Source organism: Petromyzon marinus (genome assembly GCF_048934315.1).
Source record: "Petromyzon marinus isolate PM22_M1 ecotype Great Lakes invasive population chromosome 84 unlocalized genomic scaffold, UKy_Petmar_22M1.pri1.0 chr84_unloc.3, whole genome shotgun sequence".
NCBI classification, from domain to species: Eukaryota; Metazoa; Chordata; class Hyperoartia; order Petromyzontiformes; family Petromyzontidae; genus Petromyzon; species Petromyzon marinus.
Window position 1 is genome coordinate 1,183,099 of NW_027422640.1, and position 14,679 is coordinate 1,197,777.

The 14,679-nt window shown below is 47.3% G+C and overlaps 1 protein-coding gene across 5 annotated transcripts in view; it reads left to right on the forward strand.

Annotated features, from left to right (window-relative positions):
* The window catches only part of LOC116936847 (NACHT, LRR and PYD domains-containing protein 3-like), a 41,503-nt gene that overhangs the window by 7,487 nt on the left and 19,337 nt on the right, over positions 1-14,679 (forward strand). For 4 of the 5 annotated variants that reach the window (XM_076059144.1, XM_076059140.1, XM_076059141.1 and 1 more), the window contains one exon: positions 6,369-6,503. The gene's annotated coding sequence lies outside the window, so the exon portion shown is untranslated. The remainder of the gene's footprint in view (positions 1-6,368; positions 6,504-14,679) is intronic. The other variant, XM_076059142.1, reaches the window with a different exon arrangement.

Below are 14,679 nucleotides of genomic sequence, written 5' to 3' on the forward strand. Positions count from 1 at the left end.
AAGAAAACAATTGGGAACACACTACGCCGTGAAGGACTGAAATCCTGCAGAGCCCGCAAGGTCCCCCTGCTCAAGAAAGCACATATACATGCCCGTCTGAAGTTTGCCAATGAACATCTGAATGATTCAGAGGACAACTGGGTGAAAGTGTTGTGGTCAGATGAGACCAAAATGGAGCTCTTTGGCATCAACTCAGCTCGCCATGTTTGGAGAAGGAGGAATGCTGCCTATGACCCCAAGAACACCATCCTCGTCAAACATGGAGGTGGAAACATTATGCTTTGGGGGTGTTTTTTCTGCTAAGGGGATAGGACAACTTCACCGCATCAAAGGGACGATGGACGGGGCCATGTACCGTCAAATCTTGGGTGAGAACCTCCTTCCCTCAGCCAAGGCATTGAAAATGGGTTGTGGATGGGTATTCCAGCATGACAATGACCCAAAACACACGGCCAAGGCAACAAAGGAGTGGCTCAAGAAGAAGCACATTAAGGTCCTGGAGTGGCCTAGCCAGTCTCCAGACCTTAATCCCATAGAAAATATGTGGAGGGAGCTGAAGGTTCCAGTTGCCAAACGTTAGCCTCGAAACCTTAATGACTTGGAGAAGATCTGCAAAGAGTAGTGGGACAAAATCCCTCCTGAGGTGTGTGCAAGCCTGGTGGCCAACTACAAGAAACGTCTGACCTCTGTGATTGCCAACAAGGGATTTGCCACCAAGTACTAAGTCATATTTTGCAGAGAGGTCAAATACTTTTTTCCCTCATTAAAATGCAAAGCATTTTATAACATTTTTGACATGCATTTTTCTGGATTTTGTTGTTGTTATTCTGTCTCTCACTGTTCAAATAAACTTACCAATAAAATTATAGACTGATCATTTCTTTGTCAGTGTGCAAACGTACAAAATCAGCAGGGGATCAAGTACTTTTTTCCCTCACTGTACAAGTGGAAAATTAAAAACTCTTCAGTGTGTGACTGTGATCATCCAGACCATAAATCGTATAATAACGCAATGCCGATCCACAAATACAAAGGAGACATTACAGCCATACACAGTGCTGCTCCTGACACGGTTATCTGGCTTTACCACCTGAATGTAAATTTGTAGTTGTTGCTTTGCACTTACAATACCCATAGGAAAACAGAAGAAGACCACTTACCACCGTCACCATCATTAGCACTGTCACCAACATCATCAACACTGATACCATCATCGTGCTGGATCTAAGGCAGTGGAAGAGAGGGGGAGGTATTGAGTATTTACTTGATTTTGAAGCTCGTAAGGGACAGGGTGTCAACTTACATTCAGCATCACAGAGGTGTGCACCATGGCATGCACACACACTCTCAGCCTTATCCAGACTACCAGTCCAGAAGAAGTGAATGTGTGGCCATGTTGTCGTTTAGACCACTAACTGAAGAATGTGGCCGTCCCAGTAACAGAGAGCAGTGAGACGAAGACACAACTTTTGACAGATTTCGTCTATTTAGGGCTCGTCATTGCAGGAGAGTCATCAATACTTTATCTTGCCATATGCCTCTTGGAGCACCATGTATGGAGATTACTTGTACATTTACTCTCTGGAGACCCCATTGGCACATGTCCCAATGCAACACTTCAATCTGTAAATTATTATAAAACCCATCGGAACAAATACATTATGCAGGCTGGAAACAATAGATTTAACAATGGCAGCAGCTAAAATAGATTTGTGTAAAAGCAATGCACACCTTTGTGTGTTGTTCAACGTATGTCTCCAGCCTGCGTTGATGTTTCTCTTGTGATGAGTTTTCTTGTCATTTGCACATTTCAATGGCAGTGAGAAAACAGCTCAGATGCCGGGGGAATTGGAGTTTCAGACATTGAGGATAGCAGCGACAAATGAGCACCCTGCCCAATGTGCAATCCTTGTGTGTCCACCAGGTGGCGAACCGGTCACTGCAGCGAACAAAATATGGTAAAGTCACGTAGGTATTAAATACAATAAATCACAACGTTTCGATCGCAACACAAGTGGTCGTCCTCAGGCGGAACTGCTGAACCAGCGAGAGAGCAGTTACAACAAGGTTATATATGTGGCGATGGACAATCAAGTGGGATCTGAGCTTTGAGGTCTACAACTGTACGCACTGCCACGCAGTTGACGTCCATTGAATTGTAAATCACGCGTGGTGGTTAAGGCCCCGCGTGTGTGTGCATGTGTGTGTAAACGCACAAGCTTAGTTGTTACATATTTCAGTTTAATTCGTGGTTTCGTGGTAATTAATTGAAGGTGGAGGGGTTACCAGCCCCTCGCACCCGTCCAGAGCCCCCGTTTAGCCCCTGTGGTGGACACATATGCCATGAGGGGAGGAGCCAATCAAAATTGGATCTCCCCCCACAGCGCTGTCCACGACAGAGTTGCCCGTCCGGCACCGCGAGGAGGTAGGGGGTTGTTTTGCCGGACCATGATGGTGAGCGGGCCCGGGTAAAACTACGTGGCCGGGAGTCAGAGCCATTCCCTGTACACCTTGGGGTGCGACAGGGATGTCCTCTGGCTCCCACATTATTTAACATCTATTTTGACCACGTAGTTCGTGAAGCCTTCATTAGCTGTACCGGGGGAATCTCCATATGGTACAGATATAATGGGAGGCTAATCGATGCCCGGGTGCGGTCAAGGGATGGCTCCCTATTGCTCAACCACGTTATGTATGCTGATGACTTGGTAATAGCTGCTCAGTCAGAGGAGGAGTTGGAGACGCTGCTGCTGAGACTGGAGCGTGCCACTAAGAGGTGGGGCCTTACCATCAGCCCCACCAAAACTAAGCACCTGCCTGGGTATTTTGTACCATCGGACACTCCACCCCCACAACTCCCAATCGGTGATGGGGCAGTTGTGGAGAGAGTGGAGAGTTTCCCATACCTGGGCAGTGTGCTTATGACTGGCTCCAGTTTAACAGCAGAGGTCTCACTCCGAATCAGTCGAGCGGCAATATCTTTTCATCGGTTGCGTAACGCTGTGTGGAAGCTACCTGGTCTGTCGCTCCGCACTAAGCTTCAGGTCTTCTCGGCCACGGTCATTCCCTCCCTTCTCTACGCTTGCGAAACGTGGACCCCCCTAATGGAACATCTTCGCCGGTTAGAAACATTTAGGCTGGCCTGCCTACGATCCATCCTGGGTTTAACCAGACTGGATTGTGTGAGGAGCTCACAAATCCTTGAAAGATCTGGGCAGGGTCCCATCGGTGAGCTCCTCCGGGAGGCAAGGCTGCGATGGCTGGGTCATGTAGCCCGCATGCCCAGCCACCGCATGCCGAAACAGCTTTTGTTTGGCCGGATTGAGGGGGCTAAGCGGGCGCGGCACGGGCTAGAGAAGAGATGGAGTGATGTGGTACAGGAGGACGTGGAGCTGAGTGGACTTGCCGATGACTGGTACCAGCGGTGTCAAGATCGGCCTCTGTGGAGGAGGCTCGTGAAGGATGCTACTGGGCAGTTGGAGGCAGTCGCCCTCCAACAACAACGGAGGGCGGAGGAGCGACGCTCACAACAGCGAGCGGAGCGCCGGGTGGCTAAAGCACAGCAGGTTGGCACAGTAGGGGGCACAGGTGGTGCATCAGCCAGTCATCTCAGTCAGTCGACCCGTGGCACCTGGGTCTGCCCCGTGACCACCTGCCAGCGGGCGTTGGACACTTCACGTGGCCTCAGGGTGCACATAGCCTGGCACAAGCGTCGTGGTGACGTCACCGCCACTTAGTGGCGAATGGCGGTTGTTGTTGTTGTTGTGTAAACGCACGTGTGTAAAAGCGTGTGTACGTGTGCATGTGTGTGTAAACGCGTGTGTGTGTGTACCTGTATGTATCGAATCAGCCTCAAGTGATTACCTGGTGCGGCATGTAAACGACGCCATTAGGGAGATTAAGGCGGCCGGGCGTGGTGGTGACCACCGAACCCATCGTGTGCCGTGTAGGCCTTCACAGGTGCTCGCAAACAGCGCTTGGTCCTACATGGCTACACGAGGGGTCTTTGTGTGTAAACGCATGTTGGGAGCGGTGGCGCCGTGGTTAGCGCACTGCGCTATGAACCACTCATGTTTGACATTGTTGACGAATATCTGAACCGGTCTTGGGCAATTGAGGAGCCAAAGGCGGCTGGGCATGGTGCTAGCCAGAAACCCCCTCGTTCGCCATTCTCTCCTTCATACATACTCACTACTCTATGGGACATCGGGCTAAATATTATCAAGCTGCAGAACTGTCAGAACTCTTTGATACGTGTCGTGACCGGTAGTGCAAGATCTGACCATGTCTGTCCAGTGCTCGTCGAGCCACATTGGCTTCCTGTTGCCGAACGAAAATATAAGGTCGCACTTATTACACACAGTGCTTGCCACAATTGAACCACAATACCTTGCTGATCTCGGTAAGGAGCATAAACTGTCACGCGGACCCCAGTCACCATCGCAACAGTTTTTAACTCGCCATCGAACAAAGACTGTCACTACATCTCGCGCTTTTAGATGCGCTTCTGCAGCCGTCTGGAATGTTCTTCCATCCGATATTATGAAGCCACTGGGAGCTATGCACTTTTAAATCTAGATTGAACTCTAATTTCTTTAGAACTTCTTTTGTGTTTAGTTTGTTGTCCTTACCCCGCACCTTCGATTATCACGGTTGGATGCATACGGTGTGAAAGAAGTTCAACATACATACATAAATACTCACGAACTGAACTTTCACCAATATCATGTTCAAACTATACGGGTTATCTTTGTCTTTTGTGAATGTTTGCGTGTGTGTAAATGAGTGAAGCGAGTTTGCACTTACACCACTGAGTGATGCTTTTTGCATTGTTAATCATAACCCCTGCTGGACAGATTTCCATGATACCCACTAACAGAAGCTCTTGCAGTAATGCTCACTAAACGCCACGATTATAGTGAGCGTTGTGAAAAATGGTCAAAATGTAACCGTTTTTCACTGGAGTTGTGAGGTGTGCACGTTGGGGGGGGGGGGGATTTATAACCATGCACGTGAAGGATGCATACACAGCTACACGTATAACACAGTACACACACTCACACAGTGTGGGGGGTGAGACTACTTCATAGCCAAAAACAAATCAGCATTTTTCTTCTTTGGTTCTTTATTATTTTATTCTCATTCTACGTGACTTTACCGAAAGAACCAAAGAAGATGAATCATTGCAGTCACGAAAGCTTTAAATCGAAATTTAAATCAGCATTTTGTCTTAAATCGCGGTTGCTGAGTGCAGGCACAAAGGCCAATAACGAAAAGCGGTCAGCAACAAACAGCACAATTCAAGTTGTAATAGATGAGAGTTAACACGTTTCTAGACATTGACTCATGATATATCAAAGAATTTGGGACAAAGACGATGGGGGGGAATTTCCAAGTGGAGCAGTGCGAGGGACGACGTGGACTATGGTGAGGCTACGTTGGTCTAATGCAGACAACATCAGCTGGGATACAAGTTCTGTTTTGTGGAGGCACAATGGGCTCAGATATTCCACATTTAATATTTAGCGTCATTTTGAATATAAAAAAAGAATATGTAAATTAACTGGGCTGCTATCTCCGTAGTTGAGTAAGCGGCATTGCAATCAGAATGTTGAGATCAAACCCTGGTTGGGGTTGACTCGTATCATCATCCTTATTGGGTCGATAAATTGAGCACTACTTTGTGGGGAAGTCCAGTCAGGTGAAGTCAAGTCAGTCTCATTTGCAAGTAGGTTGAGGTCTTGAGAATAAACTCGCCCCCATCATAGGAACAGGGAATTATCATCACCGGAACAGGGCTGTAAGCAGGAGGTAAGCACCGCCTGAATGATTATTTTAGGAACAAATCACTTTGACTTTAGACATATGTAATGTGTCTATGACTGAATCAGTGCATCACACGAGTTGCGTGACAGGTGAGATGATCACATTGGTGGTTATCGTGAGTTAAGCTCACTAATGAATGACAAATCACCTGGTGTGGAACTCACAATTAAAATAACCAACATTGTCCCAGTACAATGTAAAACAGGCGTGTCTCGCTTCACGAGCGAGATACTTCACGCGGAAAATGGTAGATAAGCAAAAACTCGTCAAACAATCATCGTTACCCCATTGATTCCCATGCTAAAAGTTTAGCTTTGTTTCAGTCCCAAAATGTTCCACTCTTGAGAAACTTTGTTACCGTGAGAGCAACAAAAATTAATTTAAAATAAAGTATTAAAACATCAAATGTAACACACGCAAAGAACCGCAGTGCTTGCATATGCCACCGCTCTCCACACCCCGCACCCCTCCCCTCAACCTTTCCCCTCTCATCCTTCCTCTCTCCCCTTCCCCCACCCCTCTCCTTCCTGCTGCTACTGGAGGAGACTTCTTGGTGCCACTGCTTGCATCAGGGCCTGAGACTGAGAAAGCAGCGGAGGAGGCGACACGGCGAGCGGGGCCGCGTCTGCACGTGTCAGGGATGAGAGACGCGGGCGACTCAACACTTCACAGCGTGGGTGAGTGTGGGGAGTTTGTGGTGCGTGGGGGACGGTGGGTGGTGTGACACTTCACGGCGTGGGTGAGTGTGGGGAGTTTGTGGTGCATGGGGGATGGTAGGTGGTGTGACACTTCACATCGTGGGTGAGTGTGGGGAGTTTGTGGTGCGTGGGGGACAGTGGGTGGTGTGACACTTCACGACATGGGTGAGTGTGGGGAGTTTGTGGTGCGTGCGGAACGGTGGGTGGTGTGACACTTCACGACGTGGGTGAGTGTGGGGAGTTTGTGGTGCGTGCGGAACGGTGGGTGGTGTGATACTTCAGGCGTGGGTGAGTGTGGGGAGTTTGTGGTTCGTGCGGAACGGTGGGTGGTGTGACACTTCACGACGTGGGTGAGTGTGGGGAGTTTGTAGTGCGTGCGGAATGGTGGGTGGTGTGACACTTCACATCGTGGGTGAGTGTGGGGAGTTTGTGGTGCGTGCGGAACGGTGGGTGGTGTGACACTTCACATCGTGGGTGAGTGTGGGGAGTTTGTGGTGCGTGGATGACGGTGGGTGGTGTGGCCCAGACTATAAACCGCCTGTGTAGGCTACACGGGGGATTTTTTTTTTATTGGTGCCTAAATGGCTGTGTGTGTGTGTGGAAGATGGTGTAGTGTGTGAATGTGTGTGCGGTGGGGGGTAGGGAGGTCAATGTGTGTGTGTAACGCATATGAGTACCTGGGGCGGTGTGTAAATATCACACATTCGGGAGACAAAGGCGGTCCAGCGTGGTTCTGACCACCTACCATTTCCTGTACTATGTTGGCCTTTATCGGGGCTCAATAACAACACTTGCCCCACCAGTCTGTGGAGCTACATGGGGGTGTTTGTGTTGGAGCTCGTGCTGTAGGCGTCAAAGACGCGCGACCGTGGATCTTCTGGAGGGAGCGCGCGTCTGCTGTGTGTAGCGTGGAGCTGCACGAGCGGACACCGACGCAGCGATTCCCATAGCGAGTCACAAGATAGGCGCTGGAAAACAATCAAACTGAAGTGTGTGGCTGGGTTGATGAAGCGAGCACCACCATGGTGTGCTTGGCTTGCATGGTCAGTCGTGACCGATAATGAATTATTATAATACATTAAGTCACACCTCTACACCGTGTTATGGCAGTTTTTCTGTTTTACCTTGATTGTATTTTCATTCCAGAAAATGTTTCACCTGCAAAATCGATTGAATATCTGATGCGAAAGGGTGCCCAGGGCATGTGGGGGGTTGACCAATTGCACAGTGCTTAGCGCACATCACTACACACCTACAGTATGGACTAAATCCAGAGGCGAGTGACAAATGAATCAGTCCTGCCCCTGTCGCTTCACCAACCCGCACTAGGCATCATGGTGAACTATGGTAAAAAAACAACACGACCGAAAGGGCATAGGGTGCCCATTATCCAGCAGTGCTGTACTTTATTATCACATCCACATCTAATTGTGGATTTGGTTATTTTTCTTTAGATGTCTTTGCATATATATGTGACTTGGCCAGATGTTTACTCTTGATTTTAAGCTTTCGTGACTGCAGGAATCCATACTCTTTGGTTCTTTCGGTAAAGTCACGTCGATATAAAATTAATAGATCACGACGTTTCGGTCACTTGTGTTGAGCCCACACTCCCACCCTCTCTTCCTACTATTTGACTTCACTCATACTGTACAACAGATTTGTATTCATTCATCCAACTCTCTGCATGTCAAAAATTACTCGAGGCGAATGTTTGCTGGCCAAATTCAGACGAGTGTGGAGTAGTATGGTCCAATAACCTCTACGACTGCCACAGCGGGCGGAGGACTGCCTGGAGCAGTGCATTAGAAAATACTTGTTTATTTTTATTGTTGTTGTGAGAATTAATTCACTGCCGTATAACATCTAGTTTCAACATTACAACCACTACCATCAACATAATCAGCGCCATTAAAATTACAACTACAATGAATGATTCTGAATATCAATTTCAATGTGTGCTTTTAAATGTAATAATCAATACATTTATAATAATCAGATTTTAACCAGCAACATCCGAAGTGTGATCAACACCATAGATACTATAGCCACCACTTATGCTATTGTCTAACAAGTGTTGTGATGCTAACACACATTCTTGTGTTACTCAGAGCCTTTATTTCGGACACAACACTATTTATAGGCTTCGTTCTTGATTCTTGAACTTCGTCGTCTCTCCAATCATCCCGTCCCCTTGTGCTATCTCCTTTTATATCCTCTGAGTCCCCTTTCTGAAATATTTGCTCACTCCATTTCCTTTAGCCAACCTTCGTCCTCCTCCTCCAACAGTTGTCAACCATTGCCCCTACAGTCAATCCGCATTACCTGCCCTTTACGTTTGAATCTGTCCTCCAATCTCTGATTCTCATCTCTTGATCAATCCTCTTTGAGGCCTCCCTGCACCAACCAGAGACCTTTAATGATTTCCTGCCTGTCCGTTGACACATATGCTTATGTCAGGTAAGTGGTATGTTGCCTCGGGCATTACACAAGTAACAATTCTGGTAAAAAAACAAAAAAATATTATCCATGTTTAATGACGACTTCGACGCACTTGTCTTGAGATTTTTATTTTAGGAGCCAGGTGCTCACACTTGGACAAGCAGGGACCCCACTCCAACAGCCACGAGTCTCCCGCCCATTTTCCTTAAATACGGTGTGTGGCCACGCCCCTGTCCCCGTGGCCACCTCCCAATTCCCAAAACTTCTCGCTGGCCCTAGACCACTCGTTCTACCACTGTCCTCTTACGTCACCTGGCCACGCACCTTTTCTTGATCATTCCCGTGGCCACCAGTCCATTTGCACTGCAGGCTGACTCCCCTGACATTACCTCCCGTCGCCACTTGTCCGCTTGCACCGTAGGTTGACTCTACTGTCATTACCTCCCGTGTTTTTGTTGTATTGTTTAAGTTATATTTACTATAGTTTAAATTATGTCTCTTCCATAGACTCGATGACATGACGTCATCGAGCCTAAAATGGAAAGTTTAACATGACTAAAGCTATGGCTTGCATGAGCTCTTCAGAGGGGTATGACAGAGAGCGATTATGCAACTGGGAGGATAATAATGCAATTTATAACGCGCACAAATTTGCGGACGTAACGGCCGCAACTCAGAGGCGTGGAGCCAATCTCAGAGTCACTCGAAATCATGGTTATAGAGGTGAGTTTTTAAGTGTCTTTTGAAGGAGGCGATTCAGGTGATTCTGCGAATGTGCAGAGGGATCGCGTTCCAGACTGTTGGGGCTGCCACCGAGAAGCGGCGCATAGACATGACCATCCTGGATCTTGGCGTCAAGAGGAGGTCGTGAGTCGCGCTGCGCAGGCATCTGCCATGTGCTGAGCTGCAAGTCGTCAGTAATGAAGAAGGGTACGGCGGGCAGGCAGATGTAAAGGAATGGCGGCAGAGGCAGGCGATCTTGTATATGACTCTGCTGGCGATGGGTAGCCAGTTGAGGGTACGGAGACAGGCAAGTGAGTCGAGACGGGGATGAGTGTGGCCAATGACGACGCGTGCTAGGTTGTTTTGTAGTCTTTGAAGACCTTTTAGGTTGCCAGTCGAGGTCCGGACTAGGACGGAGTTGCAATAGTCAAGGCGAGACCCAACTATGCAACATGGCAAAGTGTTGGCAATTTCGGTGGAGATAAGAGGACGTAGGTGTCTGAGAGCCTTCAGGTGAAAGTTACATGAACTGATGATGTGATTGGTTTGACGGTCGAAGGATAAAGTGGAATCTAGGATGACACCGAGGTAGCTGATGTGATCGGTGAACCTTATGCTGTGACAATAGATGTGTATTTGTGTTGGGAGTGCTGATGAGTTGAGACGTTGCTTGGTACCTAACATGATGGCCACTGACTTTTTCCGATTAATGGCTAGGATGTGTGCAGTGAACCACTGTTGCAAGGCAGTGGTACATTCCGAGAGCCTGTCGAATCCAGATGCATTGTTATAATCGATGGCTGTGAATAGAATAGTGTCATCCGCGTATGAGTGGTGCTGAACACCGAAGCTTGCGATGAGCCAGCCGGTCGGGGAAGTGTAGGCTGTGAAGAGCAGGTGACCTAGGACGGAACCCTGGGGAACCCCGCATAATGCTTTTGTTTCAGGCGATGTGGACGTGCCCACCCTGACTGAAGATTGCCGGTCAGAAAGGTACAGAACTATCCACTTGAGTGCTGAGCCACATACAGTGAGGGAAAAAAGTATTTGGTCCCCTGCTGATTTTGTACGTTTGCCCACTGACAAAGAAATGATCAGTCTATAATTTTAATGGTAGGTTTATTTGAACAGTGAGAGACAGAATAACAACAAGAAAATCCAGAAAAACGCATGTCAAAAATGTTATAAATTGATTTGCATTTTAATGAGGGAAATGAGTATTTGACCCCCTCTCAATCAGAAAGATTTTTGGCTCCCAGGTGTCTTTTATACAGGTAACAAGCTGAGATTAGGAGCACTCCCTTTAAGAGTGTGCTCCTAATCTCAGCTCGTTACCTGTATAAAAGACACCTGTCCACAGAATCAATCAATCAGATTCCAAACTTTCCACCATGGCCAAGACCAAAGAGCTCTCCAAGGATGTCAGGGACAAGATTGTAGACTTACAAAAGGCTGGAATGGGCTACAAGACCATTGCCAAGCAGCTTGGGGAGAAGGTGACAACAGTTGGTGCGATTATTCGCAAATGCAAGAAACACATAAGAACTGTCAATCTCTCTCGGCCTGGGGCTCCATGCAAGAGCTCACCTCGTGGAGTTGCAATGATCATGAGAACGGTGAGGAATCAGCCCAGAACTACACAGGAGGATCTTGTCAATGATCTCAAGGCAGCTGGGACCATAGTCACCAAGAAAAAAATTTGTAACACACTACGCCGTGAAGGACTGAAATCCTGCAGCACCCGCAAGGTGCCCCTGCTCAAGAAAGCACATATACATGCCCATCTGAAGTTTGCCAATGAACATCTGAATGCTTCAGAGGATAACTGGGTGAAAGTGTTGTGGTCAGATGAGACCAAAATGGAGCTCTTTAGCATCAACTCAACCTGCCGTGTTTGGAGGAGGAGGAATGCTGCCTATGACCCCAAGAAAACCATTCCCACCGTCAAACATGGAGGTGGAAACTTTATGCTTTGGGGGTGTTTTTCTGCTAAAGGGATAGGACAACTTCACCGCATCAAAGGGACGATGGACGGGGCCATGTACCGTCAAATCTTGGGTGAGCACCTCCTTCCCTCAGCCAGGGTATTGAAAATGGGTCGTGGATGGGTATTCCAGCATGACAATGACCCAAAACAAACGGCCAAGGCAACAAAGGAGTGGCTCAAGAAGAAGCACATTAAGGTCCTGGAGTGGCCTAGCCAGTCTCCAGACCTTAATCCCATAGAAAATCTGTGGAGGGAGCTGAAGGTTCGAGTTGCCAAACGTCAGCCTCGAAACCTTAATGACTTGGAGAAGATCTGCAAAGAGGAGTGGGACAAAATCCCTCCTGAGATGTGTGCAAACCTGGTGGCCAACTACAAGAAACGTCTGACCTCTGTGATTGCCAACAAGGGTTTTGCCACCAAGTACTAAGTCATGTTTTGCAGAGGGGTCAAATACTTATTTTTCTGGATTTTTTTGTTGTTATTGTCTCTCACTGTTGAAATAAACCTACCATTAAAATTATAGATGATCATTTCTTTGTCAGTGGGAAAACGTACAAAATTAGCATGGGATCAAATACGTTTTTCCCTCACTGTAGCTAAAAACCAGGGACACCATCACCAAGGCTGCAAACAAAAACTTTGCCGAGAGCACCCACCCCAAAATGGACTGGCTCGTGGAGAAATAGCACAAACTAGCATAGGCGTGCCATCACCTTTTTGTGTCTCTGTGCTGTCTCTGCATGTGTGTGGGCCTTGGTGTTTCCGAGTGTGTGCTGCTGCTCCGCACTTCCCACGCCCCCCCTTTGCTCCATGCATACCTCATGCTAAGTTGTCCCATTGTCTCTCAGCCTTACCTTCTCTGCCTATTTAAGGCGACTTCACTCTGTGCTGGTTCGCTCTGCTTGGATGTCTATGTGTGTGTGTGCGGTCTGTATTTTAAAAGTTCATACTTAACTTGCAATTTAGCAATCTTTGAAATAGCGGAAGCAACCAGACTATGCGTTAATTGTGTTTTGACCAACCGTCTGTGTTGCTTTATATGGTTTCCAAATTTTGCTAAACCCTGTTTGTTTGGTGTGATTCTCTCTCTGTGTCCCCTGTTGTATCTGTGTTAGTTCCCCCTACTTGGGTGTCTGTATATACATCTGGGGTTATGTGTTTCCTCTCTCTCGTAAATTTAGCTCTTCTGTACCTGATGATGGCTGCTTGTGTTGCAACTGAAACGTCGTACGCTATTATGTTATTTTATTATTTCTTATTTATACGTGACTTTACCTAAAAAAACAAAAAGTAATTCCTGCAGTCACGAAAGCTTCGAATCAAGTCTAAACCACCTCTACGGGGAGGTATGAGGTCTGTGTCTTTGTGTTGTCTCTGCTTGTGTATCTGCCTTTGTGTCTTGGCTTGGATTTGTGTCTCTGTGCTGTCTCTGCCTGTGTGTTGGCCTTGGTGTTTCCGAGTGTGTGCTGCTGCTCCGCACTTTCCGCGCCCCCCTTTGCTTCCATACATACCTCATGCTAAGTTGTCCCATTGTCTCTCAGCCTTACCTTCTCTGCCTATTTAAGGTGACTTCACTCTGTGCTGGTTCGCTCTGCTTGGATGTCTATGTGTGTGTGTGTGCGGTCTGTATTTTAAAAGTTCATACTTAACTTGCAATTTAGCAATCTTTGAAATAGCGGAATCAACCAGACTGTGTTAATTGTGTTTTGCCCGACTGTCTGTGTTGCTTTATATGGTTTCCAAATTTTGCTAAATCCTGTTTGTTTGGTGTGATTCTCTCTCTGTGTCCCCTGTTGTATCTGTGTTAGTTCCCCCTACTTGGGTGTCTGTACATACATCTGGGGTTATGTGTTTCCTCTCTCTTGTAAATTTAGCTCTTCTGTACCTGATGATGGCTGCTTGTGTTGCAACCGAAACGTCGTACGCTATTATGTTATTTTATTATTTCTTATTTATACGTGACTTTACCGAAAAAAACAAAGAGTAATTCCTGCAGTCACGAAAGCTTCGAATCAAGTCTAAACCACCTCTACAGGGAGGTATGAGGTCTGTGTCTTTGTGTTGTCTCTGCTTGTGTATCTGCCTTTGTGTCTTGGCTTGGATTTGTGTCTCTGTGCTGTCTCTGCCTGTGTGTGGGCCTTGGTGTTTCCGAGTGTGTGCTGCTGCTCCGCACTTCCCACGCCCGTCTTTGCTCCATGCATACATCATGCTAATTTGTCCCATTGTCTCTCAGCCTTACCTTCTCTGCCTATTTAAGGCGACTTCACTGTGCTGGTTCACTCTGCTTGGATGTCTATGTGTGAGGTCTGTATTTTAAAACTTCATACTTAACTTGCAATTTATCAATCTTTGAAATAGTGGAATCAACCAGAATATGCGTTGTGTTTTGACCGACCGTCTGTGTTGCTTTATATGGTTTCCAAATTTTGCTAAACCCTGTTTGTTTGGTGTGATTCTCTCGCTGTCCCCTGTTGTATCTTTGTTCGTTCCCCCTACTTGGGTGTTTGTATGTACATCTGGGGTTATGTGTTTCCTCTCGTAAATTTAGCTCTTCTGTACCTGATGATGGCTGCTTGTGTTGCAACCAAAACGTCGTACGCTATTATGTTATTTTATTCTTATTTATACGTGACTTTACCGAAAAAACCTAAAGAGTAATTCCTGCAGTCACGAAAGCTTCGAATCGGAGATGTGTGCTGAGAAAAAGCGACTGAGCGCACGCCCTCACCCCCTTCTCCCTATTACATTATCTCCTCGTACCATTTCACTACTCATAAAATCATACGTATGTAGTGACACCGCGGGATGTCAATGTGCAGTGCCGGCCCTAACGAGGCACGGCGTGCGGTGTAGCGACATCACGGATACCACAATGGTGTGGGTGTAGTACTGGCCCTAGAGGGGCCCGGTGAGCACTGAGTGATAGCACTGGATGGCACCACGCTTGGCGTGCAGTGCCAGACCTACAGGATAGGGTGTGGGAGTGCCAGTCGCAGGAATGAG